This window comes from Sinocyclocheilus anshuiensis, unplaced genomic scaffold, assembly GCF_001515605.1.
Source record: "Sinocyclocheilus anshuiensis isolate Anshui unplaced genomic scaffold, SAMN03320099.WGS_v1.1 scaffold219, whole genome shotgun sequence".
Classification (NCBI taxonomy): domain Eukaryota; kingdom Metazoa; phylum Chordata; class Actinopteri; order Cypriniformes; family Cyprinidae; genus Sinocyclocheilus; species Sinocyclocheilus anshuiensis.
In genome coordinates this window covers 125,274-131,508 of record NW_015548200.1, presented here as the reverse complement: position 1 = coordinate 131,508, position 6,235 = coordinate 125,274, and the positions used below count along the sequence as shown (strand labels likewise).

At 36.6% G+C, this 6,235-nt stretch overlaps 1 protein-coding gene and 1 pseudogene across 1 annotated transcript in view; one reads left to right on the top strand and one right to left on the bottom strand.

Annotated features, from left to right (window-relative positions):
* The window catches only part of LOC107653287 (limb region 1 protein homolog), a 62,344-nt gene that overhangs the window by 37,663 nt on the left and 18,446 nt on the right, over positions 1–6,235 (top strand). The window lies entirely within an intron of this gene.
* The window catches only part of LOC107653274 (RING finger protein 32-like), a 13,559-nt pseudogene that overhangs the window by 3,430 nt on the left and 3,894 nt on the right, over positions 1–6,235 (bottom strand).

The following is a 6,235-nucleotide window of genomic DNA, read 5'->3' as shown; positions in this document are numbered from 1 at the left end:
CCCCCCCCCCCCCCAAAAAACATACAAACTTCTGAATGTTATGTATTGCCGTTTTTACAAAAATATTAATAAGCACAGCTGTTTTCAATAATGAGAATGCAAATAATAAGAAATGTTGGAAAATGCTGGAATAATGTCTGCTGAAAATTCAGCTTTCCCATCACAGGAATAAATTACATTTTATGATATATTAAAATAGAAAACAGAAATATTAATTTGTAATATTATTTCACAATATTACTGTTTTTACTCTATTTTTGATCAAATAAATGCAGCCTTGGTGAGACTTATTTCAAACGTTTGACCGGTAATTTTAATTTGTATTTAATCGTCAAACTAAATTCTTCTATTATTTCCTTGTGTTGATTTTATTAGCAAGCATTTGCTCTTTAGGCCTCTGAAATGCTGATCCAGACACACAGCTCGTGTGCTACATTATGCTTCCTGCTACATTATCGGGAAAATGATTAGCAGATTTATGACTGCCGTGTGCAGCTCATATCACAGTTGTAGTTCAGTTGAGTCTAACAGAAAGTAGGTGCGCAGTCATAATCATTAACTGACTGTCAAGCTTCCTTTATTCAGCAAAGGCCAATCGCTTTGCACGAGAACATTTCATAATTGTTCGTTCTGTTTGTCTGGGTGGGAATGGGTTGGTTCTGACTTGAACTCTGCTAACTCTAGGTTTGAGAGTCTCAAGTTATGTGCCAGACCTCTCATCCAGAAGATAAAAAATGAGCGTTTCCTTTTTTAGTGGATCACTGCCATTGGCTGCCTCAACACTAAAAATGAGGCCCACTGCAGCTTGCATGTAATGAAAGGCTAGGCATGCATTATCCATGCAGCTTGTGTTTTTTAGTAAACACAGTGGATTATTTCCACTCATTCATTAGCAAGGTAAACAATCATCTCATGGAGGGTTTGATACTGTTGAATCGGAACATCTGTGCCGCCAGTGTGGCTCGAGCGCTCCGGGACAGGTGGCGGCACGTCGGGCGAAGGGCAGGACCGAGAAGCGACTGCAGAGAGGGATTAGAGTCATTGATGAGTTGCTCTTTTATAAAAGTACACTGGGATTTCAGTCTCCGTCTGCATGTGTAGGTGAAGGAGTAGCGGCATTATCGCAAACCTTCTCTTGAGCTTCCAGCCAGTCCTTCTCCTCCATTTCAGAAACACTCATGTACTTGTTGTCGAAGCGGCGCAGGATGTCGTGGCTTGTGGCCACGGAGCGATCGATATCGTTCAGGAATGCCTCCACGTCTGTGCTGCATGACTGCACCAAGCTGTCGTTCATCTCCTGAAACTGATTAAGGAAACAAATGACATGAAAATGGGTTTCGGTCAGACATAACAAGGCAAGCTGATGTTCCGTCTTAACAGATCAATTCTGAGTCTTACAGTGACAATGAAAATCTGTTAACAGCCAGATCAATAGCAGTATGGATGTATAAAGGAAACTTTCTGGACAATCCCAGAAATTGGCCTGCAAGATTATGCATGTACAGGTACGCACACACATCCTGTGGCGAATGACATCAGTGGTTTCTTTATAGCTGTATTTGATCAGTAATTAAACAGACGTTAAGCGTTCCACAGAGTTCAAATGTAGACCTTCCTAAAGAAGGACAAACAACATTTGGCAGTGTGAACTCTGCCTCCTCACATTCAGGGAAAAAAGAGGGCAGGTACAATCAATCTTAATGTCACCAATTTAACTCTCTAATATGTTGACTTAGTGAGGTACCTGAGCGACTGCTTGATTGAAAACCTATCATCTAAGAGCAAAGCAATAAGCATACTGCATTCTTTCTCTCTTTGTTCCACATTGTTTAGCTGGTTAACTGCTTCCTGGTGTGCCAAAGGTCCAGAGAAATACATGCAAGAACCAGAAATGCACTACTAACTCATTCACATGCCAAATAAAATGTAATATCATGCCACTAGCATAACCAAGATTGTAAATCCCTGTGGGAAAAAATATCAAATGTATACCTTGAAAGCACTGTAGATTGCTTCAATAACAATAATAACAATAAAAAATAAGCACCAAGTACTTCACATGAAAACAAGTAAAAATACCATAATCAATATAACATCAGACGAAACCCACGTTTATATTGATAATAAAAAAAGATCAAATTAGTATAAATAAAAATGGAAATGAAACCCAAGTAATAATAAAAGACCACATAATACGTAGAATTCTTCCAAATCGTAATTTATTAATTTAAATCTAAACTAAAAAGATACGCTTTTAGCTTTCTTTTAAAAATAAGCTTTTTAAAAGAAAAAGGTTTAAGCTTTCTTTTAAATCAAACTAGATAAGGCGTTTGGTAAATTAATAAATGTAATGTAAGGGTAGATAAATTCCCCTTCTCACTGCCATTTCTGCCACTGTAAACTGACTTGCCTTGTAAAAGAGCATGTGGGTGCTAGTTGTTCAGCAATCACAAATGAACCTTACTGTGTAGCAGACAAATGAAAAAAGATTCAATATTAATACAGATTTGGCAATGCTCAAAAATATACAATACTGTCACAGGGGTCAATGCATACATCTGTATGCTTTTAAATAAGAACACTCTACTTTCAGAATATGGCTTGGAGTCTGGAATACTGCTGTCAGCTCCAGAACTGTAACCAAGACTTGACAGTTGCTGCCTCACTAGATGGCAACCTTTGCTTTCCCTGGGCTAATGCATGGGGACTTCTGTGTGGGATAATGAGGGGGCTGCAGGGACAGACGTCTGTGTCAGTGAGGTCCCTGACCAACAGCTTCTAACCACTTTCACCTGCTATCAGTATCCTGCACTCTGAAGGGTCAAAGGGTGCATGCAAGCTGCTATGGAAAACAACATTTATTTAAACAAACTGTTTAAGCCTTCATTTCTAAATGCATAACTCTTGTACAAAATCAATCCTTTTTCATTTGGATTTTTTTACTTGGGGCTTTACTCTCTGAGACTACCTCTTCATTTTGCTGAATAATAAATAGCAAATTGCAGAAAAGTTAAAAAATATTATAAGCATTCTAAATATATCAACAATACAATGATCTAATTAATGAATAAAAAATGCTGTTGATGAGACTGAAGTGTCCATTAACAGACTAACATTGTCATAATGTCTCTAATAATGTTACCTTTTTTTCAAAGAATCTTCGTCTTAATAGTTGGTCTTTCAGTGGCACATACCATTACTTCATGTTGCTGTACCATTTGCGAACAAGGTAGCCACGCCAGAAAGCCTGTATTCTGAGATTTGAAAAAAAAAAAGAGAGAGAGAAAGAAAATAGTGACAAAATTGTTTTAGAGAAATTGGGGCAATTTATATGGATGTAAATTGTCCATCCGCATGAACTTCACATCTTTACCTGACAGCACACTTTTTCCGATAGAGACGAGCAGCATCATAGATCCCCCTCGTCTCATACTGCTCCTTCCTGCACATCGGGCAGCTCTTCCTGCCTGAGAACTTCTCAAAAGACTTCAGACACACCTGAAATTAGCGGAACAAAGGGACTAAATCACAAACTCAGAAGTTGTTATTAAAGTCTCCATGCCAATTTAAGATGTTGGAAGGATCTGTATTGACTTACTTTGTGAGTCATGAGAACAGGAGAGTAGAACCTAACCAAAGATCACAAAAACATCATTAAAGAAGATCATTAAAAATGCTGTCTTGACTATTTTAATTAGTGCTTCTACAAACATCTAGTAAGCCAAATGCCAAATATAGCATGTGTGTTCCAGCATATTACTCAAAATATAGCATGGTAATGAATTGATCAAGGTGGCCAGTGTGTTTATGTACAAAAAGATGTGTTATTCTTGATTTGACACCAGAAACAGCAGCTGAGAGTACATGTATACATACTGTCTGTCTTCTGCCCATAGAGCTCAGTCTAGCCGCCACCAACAGCTTGTCTGATAATCTACATGCATTCAGTCTCCATTAGACTGTATTCATGCACAAACTTTTCACACCACATCAACAAACACAGGAGCAGGTGAAGCAGCTAGCTAACTTGTTAACAAATACAGTAGTTCCAAACTTAAAGGGATAGCTCACCCAAAAATGAAAATTACCCCATGATTTACTCACCCTCAAGCCATCCTAGGTGTATGTGACTTTCTTCTTTCAGACAAATACAATCGGATTTATATAAAAAAATGTCCTGGTTCTTCCAAGCTTTATAATGGTAGTGAATAGTGGTTGAGATTTTGAAGCCCAAAAAAGTGCATCCATCCATCATAAAAAAAATACTCACGTCTCCGGAGGGTTAATAAAGGCCTTCTGAAGCAAAGCGATGTGTTTGTGTAAGAAAAATATCCATATTTAAAACTTTATAAACCATAATCTCTAGCTTCCGCTAACTGTCATACGTGCATTCACCACTCACTGCCATTATAAAGCTTAAATATAAGAGCCAGGGCATTTTTTAATATAACACCAATTGTATTCGTCTGAAAGAAGAAGAAAGTCATATACACCTAGGATGGCTTGAGGGTGAGTAAATCATGGGGTAATTTTCATTTTTGGGTGAACTATCCCTTATATATTCATATAATATTAATATTTCTCAAATCAATTTGTATTATGCAGTTAATAATATTTTGGACATTCAGTATTCTTTTGTAAATGCATAACTTATATAAGCTGATGTACTTTTATGCATCTTCATCCCTACAAAAAATTAATAATTGTTTTGAGAATCATATCTCAACCTAATATATATATATATATATATAATACTATCTTAGTAAAATAATGTGAAACCTATTATTAAATGCTGAGCTGATCTAATTAACACACACATAGACACACACACAGACTAATATTTACACAATGTGACTAAGGCAACTTTGTTGTCTCTGTTGCTCTGAACAGCTGGTCTTTTTTCCCAGCATTCTTGAGGAGATTGGCATCTTAAAAGGGAATCAAGAAGCTGTAAAAATGGCTGGTTGACCTTTCACACTGCCCTAACTACATCATTCACAGTACTGTTTAGTTACAAGACATTAAGGTAAATTTGTAGAGTTACAGGACACAAAAAGTGTGTTTGTGTACATGTGTATATGGGAAAAAGCGGGGGCATCTGTTGACTGACAGAACATTGGAGGGCACTGCAGGAACTCATGAAGATAAAAAGAAAGAAGAGGACACAATATGTGAGGATTTGTAAGTCGCTTTGGATAAAAGCGTCTGCTAAATGATTAAATGTTAATGTAACTGTGAGGAGATACATGGAAGGTTAAGTTCTCTCAGGAATCAATCAAGACTGCTTATTTATTTACTACTTTTGTAATGCATTACATTTCTGCATAAAACAGAGAAATATAATATGTTGTTTCCTTGGAGTCTTTTAGAACATTACCATGATTGTCTTCATACTAAAAAAAGGGTCTTCCTTACAGGGATTGTTCACCCAGAAATAAAAATCCTGTCATCATTTTCTCATCCTCATGTCGTTCCAATCCTGTATGACTTTCTTTCTTCAGCAGAACACAGAAGATAATATGAAAAATGTGTCAGTGTTGTTGTTTTTTTACATACCATGAAAGTCAAAGATGTCCAATGGTTCTTCAAACATTCTTCAAAATATATCTTTTTGTGTTCTGCAAATGAAAGATATTCATACAGGTTTGAAACAACATGAGGGTGAGTAAATGAGTAAGTTCCAAAATAATAAGAATACTGGTGCTATAAATCCTGCATCCATGTCTTCTGTAGCTTATAGAAACTGCACCTTATCTTTGCTTTGAGACCACATTTTGTGAAGAGGTTGTTTTCTGTAGTCCGTAGTGCACACTAGTTCAAGTAATTTTCACAAAAGGCTGACATTTAAATATATATATTATTTTATATAATATATAAAATAATAAAGGTTTGGTCTCGTACTGTATCGCGTACCTTGTCAGTGTTGTGCGCTTTGCTTGGCCATTTGTTGTGATAAACAGGAAAGTGTGTTCAAGCGCCAGCAAAACAGTGTAATCCAGGCTGGACTATTGCAATGCTCTCTTGGCAGGTCTTCCAGCCACTTCTATCAAACCTCTACAATTAATCCAAAATCCCGCTGCAAGATTAATCTTTAATGAGCCGAAAAGAACTCGTGTTAGTGTTAAAAGAACTAGGTGTTTTTTTTTTTTAATTCTTTATTTAAAAAAAACAACAAAAAACAAACACTAGCTTTCTATTTTTTCTATTCTATCTACTTGTTTTTCTTTGTTTGTGT